The sequence below is a fragment of the Triturus cristatus genome, chromosome 3_1 (genome assembly GCF_964204655.1).
Source record: "Triturus cristatus chromosome 3_1, aTriCri1.1, whole genome shotgun sequence".
NCBI lineage: Eukaryota > Metazoa > Chordata > Amphibia > Caudata > Salamandridae > Triturus > Triturus cristatus.
In genome coordinates, this window is record NC_140583.1 from 1,039,921,421 (window position 1) to 1,039,949,322 (window position 27,902).

Here is a 27,902-nt window from a genome sequence, read left to right on the forward strand (position 1 = left end):
AACCTACTTTTTAAAGCCTCAATGTGACCAAAATTGCCATTTTTACAGACTTTTTCTCCTACTCAGAAGCTTCTATTTTGACCAATTTCAGACATTAAAATGACTCTAAACACACTTATTTTAGTTCCCATAATTAATAATTCACATGCAATAGTCATTTTTCAGTAAAAAAATTAAACATTAAAAAATTGCCATTTCTGACCGTCTGGAGAAAGTTTGACGGGTCACGGGTCATAGTTTTTCATCAGAAAATTGATTTTTTGGACTGTAGAAAAGTTTATTCAAAATGTCATTTGGATTGTGCATCATGTTGAAAAACTACTTTTTAAAGCCTCAAAGTAATCAAAATTGCCATTTTTACAGACTTTTTCTCCTACTCAGAAGCTTCTATTTCGACCAATTTCAGGCATTAAAATGACTCTAAACACACTTATTATAGTTCCAAAAGTGATAATTCACATGCAATAGTCATTTACAGTCAAAAAACTTAAACATTAAAAAATCACAATTTCTGACCGTCTGCAGAAACTTTGACAGGTCACGGGTCACAGTTTTTCATCAGAAAATGGGTTTTTTGGACTGTAGAAAAATTGATTCTAAATGTCATTTGGATTGTGCCTCATGTTGAAAAACTACTTTTTAAAGCCTCAAAGTAATGAAAATTGCCAGTTTTTACAGACTTTTTCTCCTACTCAGAAGCTTCTAATTCAACCAATTTCAGGCATTAAAATGACTCTAAACACACTTATTTTAGTTCCAAAAGTGATAATTCACATACAATAGTCATTTACAGTCAAAAAATTAAACATTAAAAAATTACCATTTCTGACCGTCTGAAAAAAGTTCGACAGGTCACGGGTCATCGTTTTTCATCAGAAAATGGATTTTTTGGACTGTAGAAAAATTGATTCAAAATGTCATTTGGATTTTGCCTCATGCTGAATAACTACTTTTTAAAGCCTCAATGTGACCAAAATTGCCATTTTTACAGACTTTTTCTCCTACTCATAAGCTTCTATTTCGATCAATTTCAGTCATTAAAATGACTATAAACACACTTATTTTAGTTCCAAAAGTTATAATTCACATGCAATAGTCTTTTACAGTCAAAAAAAGAAACATTAAAAAATTACCATTTCTGACCGTCTGGAGAAAGTTCGACAGGGTCATCGTTTTTCATCAGAAAATCGATTTTTTGGACTGTAGAAAAAATTATTCAAAATGTCATTTGGATTGTGCCTCATGTTGAATAACTACTTTTTAAAGCCTCAATGTGACCAAAATTGCCATTTTTACAGACTTTTTCTCCTACTCAGAAGCTTCTATTTTGACCAATTTCAGGCATTAAAATGACTCTAAACACACTTATTTTAGTTCCAAAAGTGATAATTCACATGCAATAGTCATTTACGTCAAAAAATTAAACATTAAAAAATTACCATTTCTGACCGTCTGCAGAAAATTCGACAGGTCATGGGTCATCGTTTTTCATCAGACAACTGACTTTTTTGGACTGTACAAAAATTGATTCAAAATGTCATTTGGATTGTGCCTCATGTTGAAAAACTACTTTTTAAAGCCTCAAAGTAATCAAAATTGCCATTTTTACAGACATTTTCAACTACTCAGAAGCTTCTAATTCGACCAATTTCAGGCATTAAAATGACTCTAAACACACTTATTTTAGTTCCAAAAGGGATAATTCACATGCAATAGACATTTACAGTCAAAAAATTAAACATTAAAAAATTACCATTTCTGACCATCTGAAAAAAGTCCGACAGGTCACGGGTCATCGTTTTTCATCAGAAAATGGATTTTTTGGGCTGTAGAAAAATTGATTCAAATGTCATTTGGATTGTGCCTCATGTTGAAAAACTACTTTTTAAAGCCTCAAAGTAATGAAAATTGCCAGTTTTTACAGACTTTTTCTCCTACTCAGAAGCTTCTAATTCAACCAATTTCAGGCATTAAAATGACTCTAAACACACTTATTTTAGTTCCAAAAGTGATAATTCACATGCAATAGTCATTTACAGTCAAAAAACTTAAACATTAAAAAATCACAATTTCTGACCGTCTGCAGAAACTTTGACAGGTCACGGGTCACAGTTTTTCATCAGAAAATGGGTTTTTTGGACTGTAGAAAAATTGATTCTAAATGTCATTTGGATTGTGCCTCATGTTGAAAAACTACTTTTTAAAGCCTCAAAGTAATGAAAATTGCCAGTTTTTACAGACTTTTTCTCCTACTCAGAAGCTTCTAATTCAACCAATTTCAGGCATTAAAATGACTCTAAACACACTTATTTTAGTTCCAAAAGTGATAATTCACATACAATAGTCATTTACAGTCAAAAAATTAAACATTAAAAAATTACCATTTCTGACCGTCTGAAAAAAGTTCGACAGGTCACGGGTCATCGTTTTTCATCAGAAAATGGATTTTTTGGACTGTAGAAAAATTGATTCAAAATGTCATTTGGATTTTGCCTCATGCTGAATAACTACTTTTTAAAGCCTCAATGTGACCAAAATTGCCATTTTTACAGACTTTTTCTCCTACTCATAAGCTTCTATTTCGATCAATTTCAGTCATTAAAATGACTATAAACACATTTATTTTAGTTCCAAAAGTTATAATTCACATGCAATAGTCTTTTACAGTCAAAAAAAGAAACATTAAAAAATTACCATTTCTGACCATCTGGAGAAAGTTCGACAGGGTCATCGTTTTTCATCAGAAAATCGATTTTTTGGACTGTAGAAAAAATTATTCAAAACGTCATTTGGATTGTGCCTCATGTTGAATAACTACTTTTTAAAGCCTCAATGTGACCAAAATTGCCATTTTTACAGACTTTTTCTCCTACTCAGAAGCTTCTATTTTGACCAATTTCGGGCATTAAAATGACTCTAAACACACTTATTTTAGTTCCAAAAGTGATAATTCACATGCAATAGTCATTTACGTCAAAAAATTAAACATTAAAAAATTACCATTTCTGACCGTCTGCAGAAAATTCGACAGGTCATGGGTCATCGTTTTTCATCAGACAACTGACTTTTTTGGACTGTACAAAAATTGATTCAAAATGTCATTTGGATTGTGCCTCATGTTGAAAAACTACTTTTTAAAGCCTCAAAGTAATCAAAATTGCCATTTTTACAGACATTTTCAACTACTCAGAAGCTTCTAATTCGACCAATTTCAGGCATTAAAATGACTCTAAACACACTTATTTTAGTTCCAAAAGGGATAATTCACATGCAATAGACATTTACAGTCAAAAAATTAAACATTAAAAAATTACCATTTCTGACCATCTGAAAAAAGTCCGACAGGTCACGGGTCATCGTTTTTCATCAGAAAATGGATTTTTTGGGCTGTAGAAAAATTGATTCAAATGTCATTTGGATTGTGCCTCATGTTGAATAACTATGTTTAAAAGCCTCAATGTGACCAAAATTGCCATTTTTACAGACTTTTTCTCCTACTCAGAAGCTTCTAATTCGACCAATTTCAGGCATTAAAATGACTCTAAACACACTTATTTTAGTTCCAAAAGTGATAATTCACATACAATAGTCATTTACAGTAAAAAAATTAAACATTAAAAAATTACCATTTCTGACCGTCCGGAGAAAGTTCGACAGGTCACGGGTCATCCTTTTTCATCAGAAAATGGATTTTTTGGACTGTAGAAAAATTGGTTCAAAATGTCATTTGGATTGTGCCTCATGTTGAATAACTGCTTTTTAAAGCCTCAATGTGACCAAATTGCCATTTGTACAGACTTTTTCTCCTACTCAGAAGCTTCTATTTCGACCAATTTCAGTCATTAAAATGACTCTAAACACACTTATTTTAGTTCCCAAAATTAATAATTCACATGCAATAGTCATTTTTCAGTAAAAAAATTAAACATTAAAAAATTGCCATTTCTGACCGTCTGGAGAAAGTTTGACGGGTCACGGGTCATAGTTTTTCATCAGAAAATTGATTTTTGGACTGTAGAAAAGTTGATTCAAAATGTCATTTGGATTGTGCATCATGTTGAAAAACTACTTTTTAAAGCCTCAAAGTAATCAAAATTGCCATTTTTACAGACTTTTTCTCCTACTCAGAAGCTTCTATTTCGACCAATTTCATGCATTAAAATGACTCTAAACAAACTTATTTTAGTTCCAAAAGTGATAATTCACATACAATTGTCATTTACAGTCATAAAATTAAACATAAAAAAATTACTATTTCTGACCGTCTGGAGAAATTTCGACAGGTCACGGGTCATCGTTTTTCATCAGAAAATTGATTTTTTGGACTATAGAAAAAATGCTTCAAAACGTCATTTGGATTGTGCCTCATGCTGAAAAACTACTTTTTAAAGCCTCAATGTGACCAAAATTGCCATTTTTACAGACTTTTTCTCCTACTCAGAAGCTTCTAACTCATCCAATTTCAGGCATTAAAATGACTCTAAATACACTTATTTTAGTTCCAAAAGTGATAATTCACATACAATAGTCATTTACAGTCAAAAAATTAAACATTAAAAAATTACCATTTCTGACCGTCTGGAGAAAGTTCGACAGGTCACGGGTCATCGTTTTTCATCAGAAAATAGATTTTTTGGACTGTAGAAAAAATTATTCAAAACGTCATTTTTAATGTGCCTTATGTTGAATAACTACTTTTTAAAGCCTCAATGTGACCAAAATTGCCATTTTTACAGACTTTTTCTCCTACTCAGAAACTTATATTTCGACCAATTTCAGGCATTAAAATGACTCTAAACACACTTATTTTAGTTCCAAAAGTGATAATTCACATACAATAGTCATTTACTGTCAAAAAATTAAACATTAAAAAATGACCATTTCTGACCGTCTGGAGAAAGTTCGACAGGTCACGGATCATCGTTTTTCATCAGAAAATTGATTTTTTGGACTGTAGAAAAATTGATTCAAAATGTCATTTGGATTGTGCCTCATGTTGAATAACTACTTTTTAAAGCCTCAATGTGACCAAAATTGCCATTATTACAGACTTTTTCTCCTACTCAGAAGCTTCTATTTCGACCAATTTCAGGCATTAAAATGACTCTAAACACACTTATTTTAGTTCCAAAAGTGATAATTCAAATGCAATAGTCATTTACAGTCAAACAATGTAACATTAAAAAATTACCATTTGGGAACGTCTGGAGAAAGTTCGACAGGTCACGGGTCATCGTTTTTCATCAGAAAATTGATTTTTTGGACTGTAGAAAAATTGATTCAAAATGTCATTTGGATTGTGCCTCATGTTGAATAACTACTTTTTAAAGCCTCAATGTGACCAAAATTGCCATTTGTACAGACTTTTTCTCCTACTCAGAAGCTTCTATTTCGACCAATTTCAGGCATTAAAATTACTCTAAACACACTCATTTTAGTTGCAAAAGTGATAATTCAAATACAATAGTCATTTACTGTCAAAAAATTAAACATTAAAAAATTACCATTTCTGACCGTCTGGAGAAAGTTCGACAGGTCACGGATCATCGTTTTTCATCAGAAAATTGATTTTTTGGACTGTAGAAAAATTGATTCAAAATGTCATTTGGATTGTGCCTCATGTTGAATAACTACTTTTTAAAGCCTCAATGTGACCAAAATTGCCATTATTACAGACTTTTTCTCCTACTCAGAAGCTTCTATTTCGACCAATTCCAGGCATTAAAATGACTCTAAACACACTTATTTTAGTTCCAAAAGTGATAATTCACATGCAATAGGCATTTACAGTCAAAAAATTAAACATTAAAAAATTACCATTTCTGACCGTTTCAAAAAAGTTTGACAGGTCACGGGTCATCGTTTTTCATCAGAAAATGGATTTTTGGGAAAATGGAAAAAATGATTCAAAACGTCATTTGGATTGTGCCTCATGCTGAATAACTACTTTTTAAAGCCTCAATGTGACCAAAATTGCATAGTCATTTACAGTCCAAAAACTAAACATTAAAAAATGATCATTTCTGACCATCCGGTGAAAGTTCGACAGGTCACGGGTCATCGTTTTTCATCAGAAAATGGATTTTTTGGACTGTAGAAAAATGTATTCAAAACGTCATTTGGATTGTGCCTCATGTTGAATAACTACTTTTTAAAGCCTCAATGTGACCAAAATTGCCATTTTTACAGACTTTTTCTCCTACTCAGAAACTTATATTTCGACCAATTTCAGGCATTAAAATGACTCTAAACACACTTATTTTAGTTCCAAAAGTGATAATTCACATACAATAGTCATTTACTGTCAAAAAATTAAACATTAAAAAATGACCATTTCTGACCATCTGGAGAAAGTTCGACAGGTCACGGATCATCGTTTTTCATCAGAAAATTGATTTTTTGGACTGTAGAAAAATTGATTCAAAATGTCATTTGGATTGTGCCTCATGTTGAATAACTACTTTTTAAAGCCTCAATGTGACCAAAATTGCCATTATTACAGACTTTTTCTCCTACTCAGAAGCTTCTATTTCGACCAATTTCAGGCATTAAAATGACTCTAAACACACTTATTTTAGTTCCAAAAGTGATAATTCAAATGCAATAGTCATTTACAGTCAAACAATGTAACATTAAAAAATTACAATTTGGGAACGTCTGGAGAAAGTTCGACAGGTCACGGGTCATCGTTTTTCATCAGAAAATTGATTTTTTGGACTGTAGAAAAATTGATTCAAAATGTCATTTGGATTGTGCCTCATGTTGAATAACTACTTTTTAAAGCCTCAATGTGACCAAAATTGCCATTTGTACAGACTTTTTCTCCTACTCAGAAGCTTCTATTTCGACCAATTTCAGGCATTAAAATTACTCTAAACACACTCATTTTAGTTGCAAAAGTGATAATTCAAATACAATAGTCATTTACTGTCAAAAAATTAAACATTAAAAAATTACCATTTCTGACCGTCTGGAGAAAGTTCGACAGGTCACGGGTCATCATTTTTCATCAGAAAATGGATTTTTTGGACTGTAGAAAAAATGATTCAAAATGTCATTTGGATTGTGCCTCATGTTGCAAAACTACTTTTTAAAGCCTCAAAGTAATCAAAATTGCCATTTTTACAGCCTTTTTCTCCTACTAAGAAGCTTCTAATTCGACCAATTTCAGGCATTATAATGACTCTAAACTCACTTATTTTAGTTCCAGAAGTGATAATTCACATGCAATAGTCATTTACAGTCAAAAAATTAAACATTAAAAAATCACCATTTCTGACCGTCTGGAGAAAGTTTGACAGGTCACGGGTCATCGTTTTTCGTCAGAAAATTTATTTTTTGGACTGTAGAAAAATTGATTCAAAACGTCATTTGGATTGTGCCTCATGTTGAATAACTACTTTTTAAAGCCTCAAAGTAATCAAAATTGCCATTTTTACAGACTTTTTCTCCTACTCAGAAGCTTCTATTTCGACCAATTTCAGGCATTAAAATGACTCTAAACACACTTATTTTAGTTCCAAAAGTGATAATTCACATGCAATAGTCATTTACAGTCAAAAAACGTAAACATTCAAAAATCACAATTTCTGACCGTCTGCAGAAACTTTGACAGGTCACGGGTCACAGTTTTTCATCAGAAAATGGGTTTTTTGGACTGTAGAAAAATAGATTCTAAATGTCATTTGGATTGTGCCTCATGTTGAAAAACTACTTTTTAAAGCCTCAAAGTAATCAAAATTGCCATTTTTACAGCCTTTTTCTCCTACTAAGAAGCTTCTAATTCAACCAATTTCAGGCATTAAAATGACTCTAAACACACTTATTTTAGTTCCAAAAGTGAAAATTCACATACAATAGTCATTTACAGTCAAAAAATTAAACATTAAAAAATTACCATTTCTGACCGTCTGAAAAAAGTTCGACAGGTCACGGGTCATCGTTTTTCATCAGAAAATGGATTTTTTGGACTGTAGAAAAATTGATTCAAAATGTCATTTGGATTTTCCCTCATGCTGAATAACTACTTTTTAAAGCCTCAATGTGACCAAAATTGCCATTTTTACAGACTTTTTCTCCTACTCATAAGCTTCTATTTCGATCAATTTCAGTCATTAAAATGACTATAAACACACTTATTTTAGTTCCAAAAGTTATAATTCACATGCAATAGTCATTTACAGTCAAAAAAAAAAACATTAAAAAATTACCATTTCTGACCGTCTGGAGAAAGTTCGACAGGTCACGGGTCATCGTTTTTCATCAGAAAATCGATTTTTTGGACTGTAGAAAAAATTATTCAAAACGTCATTTGGATTGTGCCTCATGCTGAATAACTACTTTCTAAAGCCACAATGTCACCAAAATTGCCATTTTTACAGACTTTTTCTTCTACTCAGAAGCTTCTATTTTGACCAATTTCAGGCATTAAAATGACTCTAAACACACTTATTTTAGTTCCAAAAGTGATAATTCACATGCAATAGTCATTTACGTCAAAAAATTAAACATTAAAAAATTACCATTTCTGTCTGTCTGCAGAAAATTCGTCAGGTCATGGGTCATCGTTTTTCATCAGACAATTGACTTTTTTGGACTGTACAAAAATTGATTCAAAATGTCATTTGGATTGTGCCTCATGTTGAAAAACTACTTTTTAAAGCCTCAAAGTAATCAAAATTGCCATTTTTACAGACTTTTTCTCCTACTCAGAAGCTTCTATTTCGACCAATTTCAGGCATTAAAATGACTCTAAACACACTTATTATAGTTCCAAAAGTGATAATTCACATGCAATAGTCATTTACAGTCAAAAAACTTAAACATTAAAAAATCACAATTTCTGACCGTCTGCAGAAACTTTGACAGGTCACGGGTCACAGTTTTTCATCAGAAAATGGGTTTTTTGGACTGTAGAAAAATTGATTCTAAATGTCATTTGGATTGTGCCTCATGTTGAAAAACTACTTTTTAAAGCCTCAAAGTAATGAAAATTGCCAGTTTTTACAGACTTTTTCTCCTACTCAGAAGCTTCTAATTCAACCAATTTCAGGCATTAAAATGACTCTAAACACACTTATTTTAGTTCCAAAAGTGATAATTCACATACAATAGTCATTTACAGTCAAACAATTAAACATTAAAAAATTACCATTTCTGACCGTCTGAAAAAAGTTCGACAGGTCACGGGTCATCGTTTTTCATCAGAAAATGGATTTTTTGGACTGTAGAAAAATTGATTCAAAATGTCATTTGGATTTTGCCTCATGCTGAATAACTACTTTTTAAAGCCTCAATGTGACCAAAATTGCCATTTTTACAGACTTTTTCTCCTACTCATAAGCTTCTATTTCGATCAATTTCAGTCATTAAAATGACTATAAACACACTTATTTTAGTTCCAAAAGTTATAATTCACATGCAATAGTCTTTTACAGTCAAAAAAAGAAACATTAAAAAATTACCATTTCTGACCGTCTGGAGAAAGTTCGACAGGGTCATCGTTTTTCATCAGAAAATCGATTTTTTGGACTGTAGAAAAAATTATTCAAAACGTCATTTGGATTGTGCCTCATGTTGAATAACTACTTTTTAAAGCCTCAATGTGACCAAAATTGCCATTTTTACAGACTTTTTCTCCTACTCAGAAGCTTCTATTTTGACCAATTTCAGGCATTAAAATGACTCTAAACACACTTATTTTAGTTCCAAAAGTGATAATTCACATGCAATAGTCATTTACGTCAAAAAATTAAACATTAAAAAATTACCATTTCTGACCGTCTGCAGAAAATTCGACAGGTCATGGGTCATCGTTTTTCATCAGACAACTGACTTTTTTGGACTGTACAAAAATTGATTCAAAATGTCATTTGGATTGTGCCTCATGTTGAAAAACTACTTTTTAAAGCCTCAAAGTAATCAAAATTGCCATTTTTACAGACATTTTCAACTACTCAGAAGCTTCTAATTCGACCAATTTCAGGCATTAAAATGACTCTAAACACACTTATTTTAGTTCCAAAAGGGATAATTCACATGCAATAGACATTTACAGTCAAAAAATTAAACATTAAAAAATTACCATTTCTGAACCATCTGAAAAAAGTCCGACAGGTCACGGGTCATCGTTTTTCATCAGAAAATGGATTTTTTGGGCTGTAGAAAAATTGATTCAAATGTCATTTGGATTGTGCCTCATGTTGAATAACTATGTTTAAAAGCCTCAATGTGACCAAAATTGCCATTTTTACAGACTTTTTCTCCTACCCAGAAGCTTCTAATTCAACCATTTTCAGGCATTAAAATGACTCTAAACACACTTATTTTAGTTCCAAAAGTGATAATTCACATACAATAGTCATTTACAGTAAAACAATTAAACATTAAAAAATTACCATTTCTGACCGTCCGGAGAAAGTTCGACAGGTCATGGGTCATCGTTTTTCATCAGAAAATGGATTTTTTGGACTGCAGAAAAAAAATTTCAAAACGTAATTTGGAATGTACCTCATGTTGAATAACTACATTTTAAAGCCTCAATGTGACCAAAATTGCCATTTTTACAGACTTTTTCTCCTACTCAGAAGCTTCTAATTCGACCAATTTCAGGCATTAAAATGACTCTAAACACACTTATTTTAGTTCCAAAAGTGATAATTCACATACAATAGTCATTTACAGTAAAAAAATTAAACATTAAAAAATTACCATTTCTGACCGTCCGGAGAAAGTTCGACAGGTCACGGGTCATCCTTTTTCATCAGAAAATGGATTTTTTGGACTGTAGAAAAATTGGTTCAAAATGTCATTTGGATTGTGCCTCATGTTGAATAACTGCTTTTTAAAGCCTCAATGTGACCAAATTGCCATTTGTACAGACTTTTTCTCCTACTCAGAAGCTTCTATTTCGACCAATTTCAGTCATTAAAATGACTCTAAACACACTTATTTTAGTTCCCAAAATTAATAATTCACATGCAATAGTCATTTTTCAGTAAAAAAATTAAACATTAAAAAATTGCCATTTCTGACCGTCTGGAGAAAGTTTGACGGGTCACGGGTCATAGTTTTTCATCAGAAAATTGATTTTTGGACTGTAGAAAAGTTGATTCAAAATGTCATTTGGATTGTGCATCATGTTGAAAAACTACTTTTTAAAGCCTCAAAGTAATCAAAATTGCCATTTTTACAGACTTTTTCTCCTACTCAGAAGCTTCTATTTCGACCAATTTCATGCATTAAAATGACTCTAAACAAACTTATTTTAGTTCCAAAAGTGATAATTCACATACAATTGTCATTTACAGTCATAAAATTAAACATAAAAAAATTACTATTTCTGACCGTCTGGAGAAATTTCGACAGGTCACGGGTCATTGTTTTTCATCAGAAAATTGATTTTTTGGACTATAGAAAAAATGCTTCAAAACGTCATTTGGATTGTGCCTCATGCTGAAAAACTACTTTTTAAAGCCTCAATGTGACCAAAATTGCCATTTTTACAGACTTTTTCTCCTACTCAGAAGCTTCTAACTCATCCAATTTCAGGCATTAAAATGACTCTAAATACACTTATTTTAGTTCCAAAAGTGATAATTCACATACAATAGTCATTTACAGTCAAAAAATTAAACATTAAAAAATTACCATTTCTGACCGTCTGGAGAAAGTTCGACAGGTCACGGGTCATCGTTTTTCATCAGAAAATAGATTTTTTGGACTGTAGAAAAAATTATTCAAAACGTCATTTTTAATGTGCCTTATGTTGAATAACTACTTTTTAAAGCCTCAATGTGACCAAAATTGCCATTTTTACAGACTTTTTCGCCTACTCAGAAGCTTCTATTTCGACCAATTTCAGGCATTAAAATGACTCTAAACACACTTATTTTAGTTCCAAAAGTGATAATTCACATGCAATAGTCATTTACAGTCAAAAAACGTAAACATTAAAAAATCACAATTTCTGACCGTCTGCAGAAACTTTGACAGGTCACGGGTCACAGTTTTTCATCAGAAAATGGGTTTTTTGGACTGTAGAAAAATAGATTCTAAATGTCATTTGGATTGTGCCTCATGTTGAAAAACTACTTTTTAAAGCCTCAAAGTAATCAAAATTGCCATTTTTACAGCCTTTTTCTCCTACTAAGAAGCTTCTAATTCAACCAATTTCAGGCATTAAAATGACTCTAAACACACTTATTTTAGTTCCAAAAGTGATAATTCACATACAATAGTCATTTACAGTCAAAAAATTAAACATTAAAAAATTACAATTTCTGACCGTCTGAAAAAAGTTCGACAGGTCACGGGTCATCGTTTTTCATCAGAAAATGGATTTTTTGGACTGTAGAAAAATTGATTCAAAATGTCATTTGGATTTTCCCTCATGCTGAATAACTACTTTTTAAAGCCTCAATGTGACCAAAATTGCCATTTTTACAGACTTTTTCTCCTACTCATAAGCTTCTATTTCGATCAATTTCAGTCATTAAAATGACTATAAACACACTTATTTTAGTTCCAAAAGTTATAATTCACATGCAATAGTCATTTACAGTCAAAAAAAGAAACATTAAAAAATTACCATTTCTGACCGTCTGGAGAAAGTTCGACAGGTCACGGGTCATCGTTTTTCATCAGAAAATCGATTTTTTGGACTGTAGAAAAAATTATTCAAAACGTCATTTGGATTGTGCCTCATGCTGAATAACTACTTTCTAAAGCCACAATGTCACCAAAATTGCCATTTTTACAGACTTTTTCTTCTACTCAGAAGCTTCTATTTTGACCAATTTCAGGCATTAAAATGACTCTAAACACACTTATTTTAGTTCCAAAAGTGATAATTCACATGCAGTAGTCATTTACGTCAAAAAATTAAACATTAAAAAATTACCATTTCTGTCTGTCTGCAGAAAATTCGTCAGGTCATGGGTCATCGTTTTTCATCAGACAATTGACTTTTTTGGACTGTACAAAAATTGATTCAAAATGTCATTTGGATTGTGCCTCATGTTGAAAAACTACTTTTTAAAGCCTCAAAGTAATCAAAATTGCCATTTTTACAGACTTTTTCTCCTACTCAGAAGCTTCTAATTCGACCAATTTCAGGCATTAAAATGACTCTAAACACACTTATTTTAGTTCCAAAAGGGATAATTCACATGCAATAGACATTTACAGTCAAAAAATTAAACATTAAAAAATTACCATTTCTGACCGTCTGAAAAAAGTCCGACAGGTCACGGGTCATCGTTTTTCATCAGAAAATTGATTTTTTGGGCTGTAGAAAAATTGATTCAAATGTCATTTGGATTGTGCCTCATGTTGAATAACTATGTTTAAAAGCCTCAATGTGACCAAAATTGCCATTTTTACAGACTTTTTCTCCTACCCAGAAGCTTCTAATTCAACCAATTTCAGGCATTAAAATGACTATAAACACACTTATTTTAGTTCCAAAAGTGATAATTCACATACAATAGTCATTTACAGTAAAAAAATTAAACATTAAAAAATTACCATTTCTGACCGTCCGGAGAAAGTTCGACAGGTCATGGGTCATCGTTTTTCATCAGAAAATGGATTTTTTGGACTGCAGAAAAAATTATTCAAAACGTAATTTGGAATGTACCTCATGTTGAATAACTACTTTTTAAAGCCTCAATGTGACCAAAATTGCCATTTTTACAGACTTTTTCTCCTACTCAGAAGCTTCTAATTCGACCAATTTCAGGCATTAAAATGACTCTAAACACACTTATTTTAGTTCCAAAAGTGATAATTCACATACAATAGTCATTTACAGTAAAAAAATTAAACATTAAAAAATGACCATTTCTGACCGTCCGGAGAAAGTTCGACAGGTCGCGGGTCATCCTTTTTCATCAGAAAATGGATTTTTTGGACTGTAGAAAAATTGGTTCAAAATGTCATTTGGATTGTGCCTCATGTTGAATAACTGCTTTTTAAAGCCTCAATGTGACCAAATTGCCATTTGTAAAGACTTTTCTCCTACTCAGAAGCTTCTATTTCGACCAATTTCAGTCATTAAAATGACTATAAACACACTTATTTTAGTTCCAAAAGTGAGAATTCACATGCAATAGTCATTTACAGTCCAAAAATTAAACATTTAAAAATCACCATTTCTGACCGTCTGGAGAAAGTTCGACATGTCACGGGTCTTCATTTTTCATCAGAAAATGGATTTTTTGGACTGTAGATAAAATGATTCAAAAAGTCATTTGGATTGTGCCTCATGCTGAAAACCTACTTTTTAAAGCCTCAATGTGACCAAAATTGCCATTTTTACAGACTTTTTCTCCTACTCAGAAGCTTCTATTTTGACCAATTTCAGACATTAAAATGACTCTAAACACACTTATTTTAGTTCCCATAATTAATAATTCACATGCAATAGTCATTTTTCAGTAAAAAAATTAAACATTAAAAAATTGCCATTTCTGACCGTCTAGAGAAAGTTTGACGGGTCACGGGTCATAGTTTTTCATCAGAAAATTGATTTTTTGGACTGTAGAAAAGTTTATTCAAAATGTCATTTGGATTGTGCATCATGTTGAAAAACTACTTTTTAAAGCCTCAAAGTAATCAAAATTGCCATTTTTACAGACTTTTTCTCCTACTCAGAAGCTTCTATTTCGACCAATTTCAGGCATTAAAATGACTCTAAACACACTTATTATAGTTCCAAAAGTGATAATTCACATGCAATAGTCATTTACAGTCAAAAAACTTAAACATTAAAAAATCACAATTTCTGACCGTCTGCAGAAACTTTGACAGGTCACGGGTCACAGTTTTTCATCAGAAAATGGGTTTTTTGGACTGTAGAAAAATTGATTCTAAATGTCATTTGGATTGTGCCTCATGTTGAAAAACTACTTTTTAAAGCCTCAAAGTAATGAAAATTGCCAGTTTTTACAGACTTTTTCTCCTACTCAGAAGCTTCTAATTCAACCAATTTCAGGCATTAAAATGACTCTAAACACACTTATTTTAGTTCCAAAAGTGATAATTCACATACAATAGTCATTTACAGTCAAACAATTAAACATTAAAAAATTACCATTTCTGACCGTCTGAAAAAAGTTCGACAGGTCACGGGTCATCGTTTTTCATCAGAAAATGGATTTTTTGGACTGTAGAAAAATTGATTCAAAATGTCATTTGGATTTTGCCTCATGCTGAATAACTACTTTTTAAAGCCTCAATGTGACCAAAATTGCCATTTTTACAGACATTTTCTCCTACTCATAAGCTTCTATTTCGATCAATTTCAGTCATTAAAATGACTATAAACACACTTATTTTAGTTCCAAAAGTTATAATTCACATGCAATAGTCTTTTACAGTCAAAAAAAGAAACATTAAAAAATTACCATTTCTGACCGTCTGGAGAAAGTTCGACAGGGTCATCGTTTTTCATCAGAAAATCGATTTTTTGGACTGTAGAAAAAATTATTCAAAACGTCATTTGGATTGTGCCTCATGTTGAATAACTACTTTTTAAAGCCTCAATGTGACCAAAATTGCCATTTTTACAGACTTTTTCTCCTACTCAGAAGCTTCTATTTTGACCAATTTCAGGCATTAAAATGACTCTAAACACACTTATTTTAGTTCCAAAAGTGATAATTCACATGCAATAGTCATTTACGTCAAAAAATTAAACATTAAAAAATTACCATTTCTGACCGTCTGCAGAAAATTCGACAGGTCATGGGTCATCGTTTTTCATCAGACAACTGACTTTTTTGGACTGTACAAAAATTGATTCAAAATGTCATTTGGATTGTGCCTCATGTTGAAAAACTACTTTTTAAAGCCTCAAAGTAATCAAAATTGCCATTTTTACAGACATTTTCAACTACTCAGAAGCTTCTAATTCGACCAATTTCAGGCATTAAAATGACTCTAAACACACTTATTTTAGTTCCAAAAGGGATAATTCACATGCAATAGACATTTACAGTCAAAAAATTAAACATTAAAAAATTACCATTTCTGACCATCTGAAAAAAGTCCGACAGGTCACGGGTCATCGTTTTTCATCAGAAAATGGATTTTTTGGGCTGTAGAAAAATTGATTCAAATGTCATTTGGATTGTGCCTCATGTTGAATAACTATGTTTAAAAGCCTCAATGTGACCAAAATTGCCATTTTTACAGACTTTTTCTCCTACCCAGAAGCTTCTAATTCAACCATTTTCAGGCATTAAAATGACTCTAAACACACTTATTTTAGTTCCAAAAGTGATAATTCACATACAATAGTCATTTACAGTAAAACAATTAAACATTAAAAAATTACCATTTCTGACCGTCCGGAGAAAGTTCGACAGGTCATGGGTCATCGTTTTTCATCAGAAAATGGATTTTTTGGACTGCAGAAAAAAAATTTCAAAATGTAATTTGGAATGTACCTCATGTTGAATAACTACATTTTAAAGCCTCAATGTGACCAAAATTGCCATTTTTACAGACTTTTTCTCCTACTCAGAAGCTTCTAATTCGACCAATTTCAGGCATTAAAATGACTCTAAACACACTTATTTTAGTTCCAAAAGTGATAATTCACATACAATAGTCATTTACAGTAAAAAAATTAAACATTAAAAAATTACCATTTCTGACCGTCCGGAGAAAGTTCGACAGGTCACGGGTCATCCTTTTTCATCAGAAAATGGATTTTTTGGACTGTAGAAAAATTGGTTCAAAATGTCATTTGGATTGTGCCTCATGTTGAATAACTGCTTTTTAAAGCCTCAATGTGACCAAATTGCCATTTGTACAGACTTTTTCTCCTACTCAGAAGCTTCTATTTCGACCAATTTCAGTCATTAAAATGACTCTAAACACACTTATTTTAGTTCCCAAAATTAATAATTCACATGCAATAGTCATTTTTCAGTAAAAAAATTAAACATTAAAAAATTGCCATTTCTGACCGTCTGGAGAAAGTTTGACGGGTCACGGGTCATAGTTTTTCATCAGAAAATTGATTTTTGGACTGTAGAAAAGTTGATTCAAAATGTCATTTGGATTGTGCATCATGTTGAAAAACTACTTTTTAAAGCCTCAAAGTAATCAAAATTGCCATTTTTACAGACTTTTTCTCCTACTCAGAAGCTTCTATTTCGACCAATTTCATGCATTAAAATGACTCTAAACAAACTTATTTTAGTTCCAAAAGTGATAATTCACATACAATTGTCATTTACAGTCATAAAATTAAACATAAAAAAATTACTATTTCTGACCGTCTGGAGAAATTTCGACAGGTCACGGGTCATTGTTTTTCATCAGAAAATTGATTTTTTGGACTATAGAAAAAATGCTTCAAAACGTCATTTGGATTGTGCCTCATGCTGAAAAACTACTTTTTAAAGCCTCAATGTGACCAAAATTGCCATTTTTACAGACTTTTTCTCCTACTCAGAAGCTTCTAACTCATCCAATTTCAGGCATTAAAATGACTCTAAATACACTTATTTTAGTTCCAAAAGTGATAATTCACATACAATAGTCATTTACAGTCAAAAAATTAAACATTACAAAATTACCATTTCTGACCGTCTGGAGAAAGTTCGACAGGTCACGGGTCATCGTTTTTCATCAGAAAATAGATTTTTTGGACTGTAGAAAAAATTATTCAAAACGTCATTTTTAATGTGCCTTATGTTGAATAACTACTTTTTAAAGCCTCAATGTGACCAAAATTGCCATTTTTACAGACTTTTTCGCCTACTCAGAAGCTTCTATTTTGACCAATTTCAGGCATTAAAATGACTCTAAACACACTTATTTTAGTTCCCAAAATTATTAATTCACATGCAATAGTCATTTTTCAGTAAAAAAATTAAACATAAAAAAATTACCATTTCTGACCGTCTGGAGAAATTTGGACAGGTCACGGGTCATAGTTTTTCATCAGAAAATTGATTTTTTGGACTGTAGAAAAGTTGATTCAAAATGTCATTTGGATTGTGCATCATGTTGAAAAACTACTTTTTAAAGCCTCAAAGTAATCAAAATTGCCATTTTTACAGACTTTTTGTCCTACTCAGAAGCTTCTATTTCGACCAATTTCATGCATTAAAATGACTCTAAACAAACTTATTTTAGTTCCAAAAGTGATAATTCACATACAATAGTCATTTACAGTCATAAAATTAAACATAAAAAAATTACCATTTCTGACCGTCTGGAGAAATTTCGACAGGTCACGGGTCATCGTTTTTCATCAGAAAATTGATTTTTTGGACTATAGAAAAAATGATTCAAAACATCATTTGGATTGTGCCTCATGCTGAATAACTACTTTTTAAAGCCTCAATGTGACCAAAATTGCAATTTTTACAGACTTTTTCTCCTACTCAGAAGCTTCTAATTCAACCAATTTCAGGCATTAAAATGACTCTAAACACACTTATTTTAGTTCCAAAAGTGATAATTCACATACAATAGTCATTTACAGTAAAAAAATTAAACACTAAAAAATTACCATTTCTGACCGTCCGGAGAAAGTTCGACAGGTCATGGGTCATCGTTTTTCATCAGAAAATGGATTTTTTGGACTGTAGAAAAAATTATTCACAATGTATTTTGGAATGTACCTCATGTTGAATAACTACTTTTTAAAGCCTCAATGTGACCAAAATTGCCATTTTTACTGACTTTTTCTCCTACTCAGAAGCTTCTAATTCGACCAATTTCAGGCATTAAAATGACTCTAAACACACTTATTTTAGTTCCAAAAGTGATAATTCACATGCAATAGACATTTACAGTCAAAAAGTTAAACATTAAAAAATTACCATTTCTGACCATCTGAAAAAAGTTCGACAGGTCACGGGTCATCCTTTTTCATCAGAAAATGGATTTTTTGGACTGTAGAAAAATTGGTTCAAAATGTCATTTGGATTGTGCCTCATGTTGAATAACTGCTTTTTAAAGCCTCAATGGAACCAAATTGCCATTTGTACAGACTTTTTCTCCTACTCAGAAGCTTCTATTTCGACCAATTTCAGTCATTAAAATGACTATAAACACACTTATTTTAGTTCCAAAAGTGAGAATTCACATGCAATAGTCATTTACAGTCCAAAAATGAAACATTAAAAAATGACCCATTTCTGACCGTCTGGAGAAAGTTCAAGATGTCACGGGTCATCATTTTTCATCAGAAAATTGATTTTTTGGACTGTAGATAAAATGATTCAAAAAGTCATTCGGATTGTGCCTCATGCTGAAAACCTACTTTTTAAAGCCTCAATGTGACCAAAATTGCAATTTTTACAGACTTTTTCTCCTACTCAGAAGCTTCTATTTCGACCAATTTCAGTCATTAAAATGACTATAAACACACTTATTTTAGTTCCAAAAGTGATAATTCACATGCAATAGTCACTTACAGTCCAAAAATTAAACATTAAAAAATGACCATTTCTGGCCGTCTGGAGAAAGTTCGACAGGTCACGGGTCATCGTTTTTCATCAGAAAAATGGATTTTTTGGACTGTAGAATTTTTTTTTCAAAACGTCATTCTGAATGTGCCTCAAGTTGAATAACTACATTTTAAAGCCTCAATGTGACCAAAATTGCCATTTTTACAGACTTTTTTCCTACTCAGAAGCTTCTAATTCAACAAATTTCAGGCATTAAAATGACTCTAAACACACTTATTTTAGTTCCAAAAGTGATAATTCACATACAATAGTCAATTACAGTCCAAAAATTAAACATTAAAAAATTACCATTGCTGACCGTCTGGAGAAAGTTCGACAGGTCACGGGTCATCATTTTTCATTAGAAAATGGATTTTTTGGAAAATGGAAAAAATGATTCAAAACGTCATTTGGATTGTGCCTCATGCTGAATAACTACTTTTTAAAGCCTCAATGTGACCAAAATTGCCATTTTTACAGACTTTTTCTCCTACTCAGAAGCTTCTATTTCGACCAATTTCAGTAATTAAAATGACTATAAACACACTTATTTTAGTTCCAAAAGTGATAATTCACATGCAATAGTCACTTACAGTCCAAAAATTAAACATTAAAAAATGACCATTTCTGCCCGTCCGGAGAAAGTTCGACAGGTCACGGGACATCGTTTTTCATCAGAAAATGGATTTTTTGGACTGTAGAAAAATTTATTCAAAACATCATTTGGATTGTGCCTCATGTTGAATAACTACTTTTTAAAGCCTCAATGTGACAAAAATTGCCATTTTTACAGACTTTTTTTCCTACTCAGAAGCTTCTATTTCGACCAATTTCAGGCATTAAAATGACCCTAAACACACTTATTTTAGTTCCAAAAGTGATAATTCACATACAATAGTCATTTACTGTCAAAAAATTCAACATTAAAAAATGACCATTTCTGACCGTCTGGAGAAAGATCATCGTTTTTCATCAGAAAATTGATTTTTTGGACTGTAGAAAAATTGATTCAAAATGTCATTTGGATTGTGCCTCATGTTGAATAACTACTTTTTAAAGCCTCAATGTGACCAAAATTGCCATTTGTACAGACTTTTTCTCCTACTCAGAAACTTCTATTTCAACCAATTTCAGGCATTAAAATTACTCTAAATACACTTATTTTAGTTCCAAAAGTGATAATTCACATGCAATAGTCATTTACAGTCCAAAAATTAAACATTAAAAAATGACCATTTCTCACCGTCTGCAGAAAATTCGACAGGTCACGGATCATCGTATTTTATCAGAGAATTGACTTTTTTGGACTGTACAAAAATTGATTCAAAATGTTATTTGGATTGTGCCTCATGTTGAAAAACTACTTTTTAAAGCCTCAAAGTAATCAAAATTGCCATTTTTACAGACTTTTTCTCCTACTCAGAAGCTTCTAATTCGACCAATTTCAGGCATTAAAATGACTCTAAACACACTTATTTTAGTTCCAAAAGTGATAATTCACATGCAATAGACATTTACAGTCAAAAAGTTAAACATTAAAAAATTACCATTTCTGACCATCTGAAAAAAGTTCGACAGGTCACGGGTCATCCTTTTTCATCAGAAAATGGATTTTTTGGACTGTAGAAAAATTGGTTCAAAATGTCATTTGGATTGTGCCTCATGTTGAATAACTGCTTTTTAAAGCCTCAATGGAACCAAATTGCCATTTGTACAGACTTTTTCTCCTACTCAGAAGCTTCTATTTCGACCAATTTCAGTCATTAAAATGACTATAAACACACTTATTTTAGTTCCAAAAGTGAGAATTCACATGCAATAGTCATTTACAGTCCAAAAATGAAACATTAAAAAATGACCCATTTCTGACCGTCTGGAGAAAGTTCAAGATGTCACGGGTCATCATTTTTCATCAGAAAATTGATTTTTTGGACTGTAGATAAAATGATTCAAAAAGTCATTTGGATTGTGCCTCATGCTGAAAACCTACTTTTTAAAGCCTCAATGTGACCAAAATTGCAATTTTTACAGACTTTTTCTCCTACTCAGAAGCTTCTATTTCGACCAATTTCAGTCATTAAAATGACTATAAACACACTTATTTTAGTTCCAAAAGTGATAATTCACATGCAATAGTCACTTACAGTCCAAAAATTAAACATTAAAAAATGACCATTTCTGGCCGTCTGGAGAAAGTTCGACAGGTCACGGGTCATCGTTTTTCATCAGAAAAATGGATTTTTTGGACTGTAGAATTTTTTTTTCAAAACGTCATTCTGAATGTGCCTCAAGTTGAATAACTACATTTTAAAGCCTCAATGTGACCAAAATTGCCATTTTTACAGACTTTTTTCCTACTCAGAAGCTTCTAATTCAACAAATTTCAGGCATTAAAATGACTCTAAACACACTTATTTTAGTTCCAAAAGTGATAATTCACATACAATAGTCAATTACAGTCCAAAAATTAAACATTAAAAAATTACCATTGCTGACCGTCTGGAGAAAGTTCGACAGGTCACGGGTCATCATTTTTCATCAGAAAATGGATTTTTTGGAAAATGGAAAAAATGATTCAAAACGTCATTTGGATTGTGCCTCATGCTGAATAACTACTTTTTAAAGCCTCAATGTGACCAAAATTGCCATTTTTACAGACTTTTTCTCCTACTCAGAAGCTTCTATTTCGACCAATTTCAGTAATTAAAATGACTATAAACACACTTATTTTAGTTCCAAAAGTGATAATTCACATGCAATAGTCACTTACAGTCCAAAAATTAAACATTAAAAAATGACCATTTCTGCCCGTCCGGAGAAAGTTCGACAGGTCACGGGACATCGTTTTTCATCAGAAAATGGATTTTTTGGACTGTAGAAAAATTTATTCAAAACATCATTTGGATTGTGCCTCATGTTGAATAACTACTTTTTAAAGCCTCAATGTGACAAAAATTGCCATTTTTACAGACTTTTTCTCCTACTCAGAAGCTTCTATTTCGACCAATTTCAGGCATTAAAATGACCCTAAACACACTTATTTTAGTTCCAAAAGTGATAATTCACATACAATAGTCATTTACTGTCAAAAAATTCAACATTAAAAAATGACCATTTCTGACCGTCTGGAGAAAGATCATCGTTTTTCATCAGAAAATTGATTTTTTGGACTGTAGAAAAATTGATTCAAAATGTCATTTGGATTGTGCCTCATGTTGAATAACTACTTTTTAAAGCCTCAATGTGACCAAAATTGCCATTTGTACAGACTTTTTCTCCTACTCAGAAACTTCTATTTCAACCAATTTCAGGCATTAAAATTACTCTAAATACACTTATTTTAGTTCCAAAAGTGATAATTCACATGCAATAGTCATTTACAGTCCAAAAATTAAACATTAAAAAATTACCATTTCTCACCGTCTGCAGAAAATTCGACAGGTCACGGATCATCGTATTTTATCAGAGAATTGACTTTTTTGGACTGTACAAAAATTGATTCAAAATGTTATTTGGATTGTGCCTCATGTTGAAAAACTACTTTTTAAAGCCTCAAAGTAATCAAAATTGCCATTTTTACAGACTTTTTCTCCTACTCAGAAGCTTCTAATTCGACCAATTTCAGGCATTAAAATGACTCTAAACACACTTATTTTAGTTCCAAAAGTGATAATTCACATGCAATAGACATTTACAGTCAAAAAGTTAAACATTAAAAAATTACCATTTCTGACCATCTGAAAAAAGTTCGACAGGTCACGGGTCATCCTTTTTCATCAGAAAATGGATTTTTTGGACTGTAGAAAAATTGGTTCAAAATGTCATTTGGATTGTGCCTCATGTTGAATAACTGCTTTTTAAAGCCTCAATGGAACCAAATTGCCATTTGTACAGACTTTTTCTCCTACTCAGAAGCTTCTATTTCGACCAATTTCAGTCATTAAAATGACTATAAACACACTTATTTTAGTTCCAAAAGTGAGAATTCACATGCAATAGTCATTTACAGTCCAAAAATGAAACATTAAAAAATGACCCATTTCTGACCGTCTGGAGAAAGTTCAAGATGTCACGGGTCATCATTTTTCATCAGAAAATTGATTTTTTGGACTGTAGATAAAATGATTCAAAAAGTCATTTGGATTGTGCCTCATGCTGAAAACCTACTTTTTAAAGCCTCAATGTGACCAAAATTGCAATTTTTACAGACTTTTTCTCCTACTCAGAAGCTTCTATTTCGACCAATTTCAGTCATTAAAATGACTATAAACACACTTATTTTAGTTCCAAAAGTGATAATTCACATGCAATAGTCACTTACAGTCCAAAAATTAAACATTAAAAAATGACCATTTCTGGCCGTCTGGAGAAAGTTCGACAGGTCACGGGTCATCGTTTTTCATCAGAAAAATGGATTTTTTGGACTGTAGAATTTTTTTTTCAAAACGTCATTCTGAATGTGCCTCAAGTTGAATAACTACATTTTAAAGCCTCAATGTGACCAAAATTGCCATTTTTACAGACTTTTTTCCTACTCAGAAGCTTCTAATTCAACAAATTTCAGGCATTAAAATGACTCTAAACACACTTATTTTAGTTCCAAAAGTGATAATTCACATACAATAGTCAATTACAGTCCAAAAATTAAACATTAAAAAATTACCATTGCTGACCGTCTGGAGAAAGTTCGACAGGTCACGGGTCATCATTTTTCATCAGAAAATGGATTTTTTGGAAAATGGAAAAAATGATTCAAAACGTCATTTGGATTGTGCCTCATGCTGAATAACTACTTTTTAAAGCCTCAATGTGACCAAAATTGCCATTTTTACAGACTTTTTCTCCTACTCAGAAGCTTCTATTTCGACCAATTTCAGTAATTAAAATGACTATAAACACACTTATTTTAGTTCCAAAAGTGATAATTCACATGCAATAGTCACTTACAGTCCAAAAATTAAACATTAAAAAATGACCATTTCTGCCCGTCCGGAGAAAGTTCGACAGGTCACGGGACATCGTTTTTCATCAGAAAATGGATTTTTTGGACTGTAGAAAAATTTATTCAAAACATCATTTGGATTGTGCCTCATGTTGAATAACTACTTTTTAAAGCCTCAATGTGACAAAAATTGCCATTTTTACAGACTTTTTCTCCTACTCAGAAGCTTCTATTTCGACCAATTTCAGGCATTAAAATGACCCTAAACACACTTATTTTAGTTCCAAAAGTGATAATTCACATACAATAGTCATTTACTGTCAAAAAATTCAACATTAAAAAATGACCATTTCTGACCGTCTGGAGAAAGATCATCGTTTTTCATCAGAAAATTGATTTTTTGGACTGTAGAAAAATTGATTCAAAATGTCATTTGGATTGTGCCTCATGTTGAATAACTACTTTTTAAAGCCTCAATGTGACCAAAATTGCCATTTGTACAGACTTTTTCTCCTACTCAGAAACTTCTATTTCAACCAATTTCAGGCATTAAAATTACTCTAAATACACTTATTTTAGTTCCAAAAGTGATAATTCACATGCAATAGTCATTTACAGTCCAAAAATTAAACATTAAAAAATTACCATTTCTCACCGTCTGCAGAAAATTCGACAGGTCACGGATCATCGTATTTTATCAGAGAATTGACTTTTTTGGACTGTACAAAAATTGATTCAAAATGTTATTTGGATTGTGCCTCATGTTGAAAAACTACTTTTTAAAGCCTCAAAGTAATCAAAATTGCCATTTTTACAGACTTTTTCTCCTACTCAGAAGCTTCTAATTCGACCAATTTCAGGCATTAAAATGACTCTAAACACACTTATTTTAGTTCCAAAAGTGATAATTCACATGCAATAGACATTTACAGTCAAAAAACTTAAACATTAAAAAATTACCATTTCTGACCGTTTGAAAAAAGTTCGACAGGTCACGGGTCATCGTTTTTCATCAGAAAATGGATTTTTTGGACTGTAGAAAAATTTATTCAAAACGTCATTTGGATTGTGCCTCATGTTGAATAACTACTTTTTAAAGCCTCAAAGTAATCAAAATTGCCATTTTTACAGACTTTTTCTCCTACTCAGAAGCTTCTATTTCGACCAATTTCAGGCATTAAAATGACTCTAAACACACTTATTTTAGTTCCAAAAGTGATAATTCAAATGCAATAGTCATTTACAGTCAAACAATGTAACATTAAAAAATTACCATTTGGGAACGTCTGGAGAAAGTTCGACAGGTCACGGGTCATCGTTTTTCATCAGAAAATGGATTTTTTGGACTGTACAAAAATTGATTCAAAATGTCATTTGGATTGTGCCTCATGTTGAATAACTACTTTTTAAAGCCTCAATGTGACCAAAATTGCCATTTTTACAGACTTTTTCTCCTACTCAGAAGCTTCTATTTCGACCAATTTCAGGCATTAAAATTACTCTAAACACACTTATTTTAGTTGCAAAAGTGATAATTCAAATACAATAGTCATTTACTGTCAAAAAATTAAACATTAAAAAATTACCATTTCTGACTGTCTGGAGAAAGTTCGACAGGTCACGGGTCATCGTTTTTCATCAGAAAATAGATTTTTTGGACTGTAGAAAAAATTATTCAAAACGTCATTTTTAATGTGCCTTATGTTGAATAACTACTTTTTAAAGCCTCAATGTGACCAAAATTGCCATTTTTACAGACTTTTTCTCCTACTCAGAAGCTTCTATTTTGACCAATTTCAGGCATTAAAATGACTCTAAACACACTTATTTTAGTTCCCAAAATTAATAATTCACATGCAATAGTCATTTTTCAGTAAAAAAATTAAACATTAAAAAATTGCCATTTCTGACCGTCTGGAGAAAGTTTGACGGGTCATGGGTCATCGTTTTTCATCGGAAAATGGATTTTTTGGGCTGTAGAAAAATTGATTCAAATGTCATTTGGATTGTGCCTCATGTTGAATAACTATGTTTAAAAGCCTCAATGTGACCAAAATTGCCATTTTTACAGACTTTTTCTCCTACCCAGAAGCTTCTAATTCAACCAATTTCAGGCATTAAAATGACTCTAAACACACTTATTTTAGTTCCAAAAGTGATAATTCATATGCAATAGACATTTACAGTCAAAAAACTTAAACATTAAAAAATTGCCATTTCTGACCGTCTGGAGAAAGTTTGACGGGTCACGGGTCATAGTTTTTCATCAGAAAATTGATTTTTTGGACTGTAGAAAATTTGATTCAAAATGTCATTTGGATTGTGCATCATGTTGAAAAACTACTTTTTAAAGCCTCAAAGTAATCAAAATTGCCATTTTTACAGACTTTTTCTCCTACTCAGAAGCTTCTATTTCGACCAATTTCAAGCATTAAAATGACTCTAAACACACTTATTTTAGTTCCAAAAGTGATAATTCATATGCAATAGACATTTACAGTCAAAAAACGTAAACATTAAAAAATCACAATTTCTGACCGTCTGCAGAAACTTTGACAGGTCACGGGTCACAGTTTTTCATCAGAAAATGGGTTTTTTGGACTGTAGAAAAATTGATTCTAAATGTCATTTGGATTGTGCCTCATGTTGAAAAACTACTTTTTAAAGCCTCAAAGTAATGAAAATTGCCAGTTTTTACAGACTTTTTCTCCTACTCAGAAGCTTCTAATTCAACCAATTTCAGGCATTAAAATGACTCTAAACACACTTATTTTAGTTCCAAAAGTGATAATTCACATACAATAGTCATTTACAGTCAAAAAATTAAACATTAAAAAATGACCATTTCTGACCGTCTGGAGAAAGATCATCGTTTTTCATCAGAAAATTGATTTTTTGGACTGTAGAAAAATTGATTCAAAATGTCATTTGGATTGTGCCTCATGTTGAATAACTACTTTTTAAAGCCTCAATGTGACCAAAATTGCCATTTGTACAGACTTTTTCTCCTACTCAGAAACTTCTATTTCAACCAATTTCAGGCATTAAAATTACTCTAAATACACTTATTTTAGTTCCAAAAGTGATAATTCACATGCAATAGTCATTTACAGTCCAAAAATTAAACATTAAAAAATGACCATTTCTCACCGTCTGCAGAAAATTCGACAGGTCACGGATCATCGTATTTCATCAGAGAATTGACTTTTTTGGACTGTACAAAAATTGATTCAAAATGTTATTTGGATTGTGCCTCATGTTGAAAAACTACTTTTTAAAGCCTCAAAGTAATCAAAATTGCCATTTTTACAGACTTTTTCTCCTACTCAGAAGCTTCTAATTCAACCAATTTCAGGCATTAAAATGACTCTAAACACACTTATTTTAGTTCCAAAAGTGATAATTCAAATGCAATAGTCATTTACAGTCAAACAATGTAACATTAAAAAATTACCATTTGGGAACGTCTGGAGAAAGTTCGACAG